Below are 6,959 nucleotides of genomic sequence, written 5' to 3'. Positions count from 1 at the left end.
CTCTCTGTGCCTCCTGGATCTGGATTTCTGTTTTTTCCCCCAGATTTGGGAAGTTTTTAGCTATTATTTCTTCAAATACATTTTCTGCTCTCCCCTTTCTCTTTCTTCTCCTTCTTGGGTCCTTATAATGTGAATATTTTTACATTTGATGGTGTCGCTGAGTTCCCTTAATCTATTCTCTCTCTTTTTTTATTAATCTTTTTTCTTTCTCCTGTTCAGCTTGCTTGTTTTCCATTACTATGTTCTCCAGGTCGCTGATCAACATGTTATTCTGCTTCCTGTAGTCTATTATTTATTCCCTTTAGTGTATTTTTACCATTGAGTTCTTCATCTCTGATTGGTTCTTTTTTTTTTAAAAGAGAGAGAGAATGCAAGTGGGAGGAGGAGCAGAGGGAGAGAATCTCAAGCAGCCTCCCCACTGATCATGGAGCCCAATGTGGGGCTTGATTTCACGACCCTGACATTACAACCTGAGCCAAAACCAAGAGTTGGAACTGAGCCAACCAGGCACCCCTGATTGGTTCTTTTTTATGTTTTCTTTCTCTTGGTTATGGGTCTTGCTGTGGTCTTCCACTTTTCTCAACTCCAGTGAGTACTTTTATGACCATTACTTTAAATTCTCTATCAAGCATATTATTTACCTTTGTTTCCTTTAGCTTTCTTGCTGTGATTTCCTCCTGTTCTTTCATTTGGAACATATTCCTCTGTCTTCTTATTTTGTCTAACTCTTTATGTCTGTTTTATGTGTTAGGAAAGCCAGCTACATCTCCTGCTTTTGCAAGTAGTGACCTTATGGAGAAGTGGTCCTGTAGTGCCCTGTAGTGTAATGTTCCCTGTTCACAAGAACTTGGGACTTCAGGGATGTTGTCTCTATGTGTTAATACACCCTACTACTGTGGCTGAGCTGCATTTGCCTTCAGTAAAGTCTTCTGCAATGGCTCTCTTTGGCTGTTATGGGCAATGTTTGGTCCCTGTATTGTTAATGGGTCAGTCTGTGGCCATCTTGGACTTGAGTTGGGTCAGACCACGTATTTTCAAGAACTGTGTTTTCCAGACTTGCAGGGTGCTCTCACTGTGTTTTCCCATGGGAGAATTTTGCGATGAGTGGGGCCTGTTGTCAGACCAGATGTCTGCCCCCAGCCCACTGCTAGAGCCACAAACTGTTGTGAGTGGTTATCTTCCCCTCTCCCTAGGGCAGGAATCACTTCAGAGTGCTGTTGGCTGCTGCTGGGGCTATTTGCACATGCCATTCTTGTGGAACCACTTGATCTGGACTCCTGCCAAGGGCACATTGGATTGGGCTATCTGCAGGAGAGCACAGGAGCAGGCTGCATGATGTTAGCAAGGTTTGTGCAAATCTGCTGAGGGAAAGTTGGATAAAACCTTGATATAGAGGTCTGACCATCACAATTCATATCCAGGCTTTATCTGTGGTGTGAAAAGGACAAATTATTTATCTAAACTTCAGTCTATTTATCTATAAAGTGGGGATAATAATACTTACATGTTCATATTATTTTGAGGTTTAAATGAGATATGAATTTGAGATATACATTTATTACAAATTTAATAGATATAAATTGATTAGCACAATGCTTGGTACATGATTAAGTGCTTTGTAAAATGGTAGCCACATGTACATACTGGAATAGACTGTCCAGAGAGATTGAAGAATTCCTAGGTTAAGTACAACTCTCAAGAGCATAAACTTTGCCTTGATAGTTAGTTCCATAGTCTCCTTGACCATGAATCCCTCTTTTTTTTCCAATCCAGTTCTATTATATTATTCTTTTCTTTTAAAAGATTTTATTTATTTATTCATGAGAGACACACAGAGAGAGGCAGGGACCTAGAAAAAGGGAGGAGAAGCAGGCCCCATGCAGAGAATCTGATGTGGGACTTGATCCTGGGACCCTGGGATCACATCCTGAGCCAAAGGCAGACACTCAACCACTGAGCCACACAGGCATCCCATATTATTCTTTTTAAAAAGATTTTATTTTTTTTACCTGAGAGAGAGAAAAGCACAAGCAGAGGGAAGGGACAGAGAGAGAGGGAGAAGCAAATTCCCCACTGAGCATGGAGCCTGATGTGGGGCTCAATCCTAGGACCCTGAGATCATGACCTGAGCTGAAGACAGACACTTAACTGACTAAACCACCCAGGCACCCCCTATTATATTAACACCAATAGTCAGTAATGTATGTTTTATTCCAGCATGAATAAGGCACAGTTTTAAATAGAAGTAGGTGAGTTTTATGCCTGTTTTCCTCTATTTGATACTTTTTAGCAGTATTTTAGTAGAATTTTTGGTTGCAGCATCACATCAAGGCAGTGCCCTTCAGGGAATTTCTGTATCCTTTCTCTGGGTAGGATGGTGTCCTGATATATCCTCATTTGCATAAATATGTACTTTGCATACATTAAAACCTCTTTGCCTCTTTCCTGTTCATTCGTTTACATTTGCCAGTCTTTAATATAGTAGGCCTGACTTGTATGTTTCAAAACATATTTATGCTTCAAGAACCTCCATTCTAGCATTTTTTTCCCCCAGGAAGACAAGGAAAGTGATTCACTTCCCCAATTTGCTATCAGATCTTTTGATAAGTGTACCTTTTTTAGACCCTGATCATGAAATTGTTATTCAGATTCTTCAGCCCATTTTATTTATTTATTTATTTATTTATTTATTTATTTATTTATTTTATTTTATTTTTTTTTAATTTTTATTTATGATAGTCACAGAGAGAGAGAGAGGCAGAGACACAGGCAGAGGGAGAAGCAGGCTCCATGCACCGGGAGCCCGATGTGGGATTCGATCCCGGGTCTCCAGGATCGCGCCCTGGGCCAAAGGCAGGCGCCAAACTGCTGCGCCACCCAGGGATCCCTCTTCAGCCCATTTTAAAAATGTGTTATAAAAAGTGTTTTATTGCCTTTGGAGTCCTTTTCAAAGTATTTCTCAAATTATTTTTGGCTTAGTTTTTGGTTTTATAGTTTATAGTTAACTTGCTATGTTTATTAGCTTCCTTGTTTTCCTTATATGGTCTACTTTTCTATTATTAAAAACTGATTTTTTAAAAAAAACTGTAATTGCTGTTTTGGCCATCAATCAGACAGGTGGGGCTTTTGTTTGTTTGTTTGTTTGCTCTTGTAAGAGTTTTAATTTAAAAAATTTGTTTTTTTGTTATTCCTTCCCAATGCTATTTACAATTTTATTTTTGGCTTCTGATGATATATTTGAAAAAAGTCTTCAGGCTTCTATTTTATTTTCATGTTTTCATTCATTTTGCTCACTCTCCAACACCTGTATTTGCTTATGTTACAACCAGTGGAAACGATACTAAATGAGGGATTGTAGACTGAAGTTCTAGGGCTGGGACAGCTTCAAAGTTATTGTGTGACTTTCGTTAGGTCGTTTGACTGCTTGGCTTCCAATGTCCTCATCTGTGAAATGAAGGGATTTTGTTCGTTTACACAACAAGTATTTATTAGGCAAATATTAAATTGTAGGCATTATGCTAGATACTGGACGATCTGCAACAAACAAAAATAATCAAGGTGCCTCTTCTCATGGGATGTATATTCTAGTGCTATTAAATGATATAAACTCCAAAGCCTTTTGGAGTGTATGTGATACTTTTACTTAGTTCCAATTCTCTTTTGAACAGAATAGGAAAAAAATGCAATATGTCTGAAGTGTTTTTTTTTTTTTTTTTTGGCTTTTGGGGATTCCTTTGGCTTAAAATAAATACCTTACAGTTTGTCCTATAGGGAAACCAGTGTGAGATGCTCTTTTTGGAAAGAATTTAGGTCAGAGCTGCATACTATATTCCCCTCTTAAAGTGAATCTTACAACACCTTTGGAAATATACTTCAGAGCTCTGCTTTTTGAAATATATTAAAAAAAAAAAAAAGAGAATTACTGGAATAATTAAGACTGACCTGTATTGAGATTTGAAAGTCAACATCAGTGAAAGAGGAAATAAAAGTTTCTTGGTTGCTGCCAATATGATAATACTTATTGAGTTATAAGATTGTATTCAGCTCTAGACTATAGAGCTCTTTACTGCGTATCAGTAATAATGATAAATAAGTATTAATAGCAAAATGTATAAATTTTATTATTTAGCTGACAACCTAGTATGTGACATATATCTTGGAAAAATAATGGGCTGATAAACTTAGAAAAAAATCCAGTATAATTAACATGGGCTGGTAAACTTTTAAACTTACTTGCCAAAGGATTTTTAGTGTTACAGGAACTACCACAACAGAAGTCCTTAAAAAAATTAGCCGAGATTTATCTCCTTTTCTCTTCATACCACTTTTAATTTACAGTGGGCTATTTGTGGGAATTGTTGCTATCAGGTAGTAAGAAAAGGTTGGAATTATACTGAGATAATTTTAGAATTATTATCAGAATGGAGCTATCTGAAAGGATTGTTCATAACAGGTAATCACCATCAGGAAAAATAAAATAGAATGAAAGATGTAAGTGAAGTGGGGATCCCTGGGTGGCTCAGTGGTTTAGCGCCTGCCTTCGGCCCAGGGCATGATCCTGGAGTCCCAGGATCAAGTCCCACGTCAGGTTCCCTGCATGGAGTCTACTTCTCCCTCCGTCTGTGTCTCTGCATCTCTCTCTCTCTCTCTGTGTCTCTCATGAATAAATAAATAAAATCTTTAAAAAAATATGTAAGTGAAGTGACAGAAAATAAGTGATGAGTTGGTAGAAAATCCAGAAAACATCTTGCATGAAAATCAACTCATAACAGGGATTTGCTTGATTTTATGGGAGAGATTAAATAGTAAATGTAAATTTTTACCTCTTTCTCAAATTCTGTCTTATCCAGGATAATAATTCTTACTTCAATTCTGAGTGATCACACTTGCATTTTTTTCTGTTCATGAATTTATATTACATTTTATTAATATCATGGTTCTAATTTAATTTGTCTCAAGTTAATCTTCTAAAACTTCAGAAACAATAATCAGAGTTACTGAAAGGAAGTTGAGTTCAGTATTCTGAAATGTTCATGTGATATACATCATTATACATATACAGAGATAACCATAAAAAAACAAAGGAAAAAGGAAGTAAAGAGATATTAAATTTTCAGAGGAGGGTAGGAGTACTTCCAAATTTGAGGGGAAAGGAGAAATTTGTGAATAAGATTTATACTGGTCTTAAAAGATAGTACAATCTGGGCAATCAGAGATAGAGGGAACATTTTCTATGTGGAAGTAATAGTAGAGCTATACAGTTGAAATTATATTGGCCTGGAATTAACTGAACTTTGGTTCAATTTTCTCTAATTCCTAGTTTTTTTTCTGTAAAAATTGGAATAATAACCTCAAAACCTAGCTATGGGTTGTTGTGAGGGACAGTCAAGTGGACATTTCTAGCAAAGTTTCTGGCAAAGAGTGGATGCTTGGACAAAAACCCTCCATTTTTAAGGAGGACATTCAAAGCCAGGCTTAGGAGTCTGGGGGAGCCTTAACCCTGCTTCTACTATTTACTAGCTGCATGACCTTGGGAAAGTTACTTAACTTTGCTCAGTCTCAGTTTTCTCATCTCGAAAAAGGAGGTAAAAAAAAAAAGGAAAAGAAAAAGAAAAAGGAGGTAATAATAGGACCAATTTCATAGCTGATGTAAAGAATAAAGGAGTTTATGTAAAGCACTTATAAAATATGTGGCACAAAGTATGTCATTGTTAATTATTATTATTACTTTTCATGGGCTCTGAGGAGCAAGTGACTGACTCAATCTTTTCTTTAGAAAAGTCAACTTGTTGGTGGTTTATGAATAGGAATTGGATGATAAAGGATTAGGGAGAGACCAAAAGTGAAGAAGACTAGTTAAGGGTTTATTAAACACTCTGGATCAGAGACATTGAGAACCTGTGAATAATGATGGTAGCAGGAATGGAGAGGGGCTACTTTCCTAGAGACATACTTTTCAAATTTCATTGTATGAATCATTGGGGATCTTATAAAATGCAGGTTCTGGTTTGGTAGGTTTGAGTGGGGCCTGCAGTGTTGTATTAATTACAAGATTCCAAATGATATCAATAATGCTGGCACATGGAGCACGCTGACAAGCAAGGACTTTGAAGATGGGATTAATAGAAGTTGACAGTTGATTGGTCATGGGGACAGGAGACAAGAGGGATGGTGAATTTTCAACAGAAGAACTAAATTGGGAAGGAAAAAGATGAACTCAGATTGACACACCAACCTTGATTTCTTGAAATTGGAGTTTTAGGAGAGAGAATGGTATAATGCCAAAAGGGTAGATTTATTGTCAAAAGACCAGGACCAGCAATGACTAGGAAGATGACTTTGGACTCTAGCTCTTCTTCATCTCTGAATGGGAGACTATAATGACTACTTCAAAGGATTGTTGCAGATATGAATGGAGATACTTTGTCATGAAAACTACTCACATGGTGGCCAGCACAGAGGAGGCACTTACTGAGTAAAAGTTAAATTTATAGGCTATGGAATTTATGGTTTAATCTAGCTCTGGCAAGGCTGATTTGGGTTTTAACACATACGTTTTTCCTACAATGTACATACTGATACTTCAAATCATACGGTAATTTGGCAGCCTTCTGAACTTTATGTTTTCTAAGTATTCGTTAGCTGACATAATTTCAGGGGACTTGAATGCCAGGATTGGCAGCAGTTCCACCAGAGCTACATCTATCAGAAAACAGCAATTGTCAGATCCTTCCTTTTAAGGCACTTCTCCAGGAATAACTGTCTGAATCAAAGAGGAAAATATCTGGTCAAACTCATTTATAATCATAGTCCAATAATGGTAAATGGCAGGCTGTGGGATAAATCTGTGGACTTCCACTTACATTTCCAAGCAGAGGCAGCATTACTGATGATTGAAGAATTAGCTCTTTGGAGCTTATCTGCAACCTTGAGTTGCATATTTTAGAGTGGTTAAAAGT

Source organism: Canis lupus, chromosome 10, assembly GCF_048164855.1.
Source record: "Canis lupus baileyi chromosome 10, mCanLup2.hap1, whole genome shotgun sequence".
In the NCBI taxonomy this organism is placed as follows: Eukaryota; Metazoa; Chordata; class Mammalia; order Carnivora; family Canidae; genus Canis; species Canis lupus.
Note: the sequence above shows the minus strand (reverse complement) of the source record.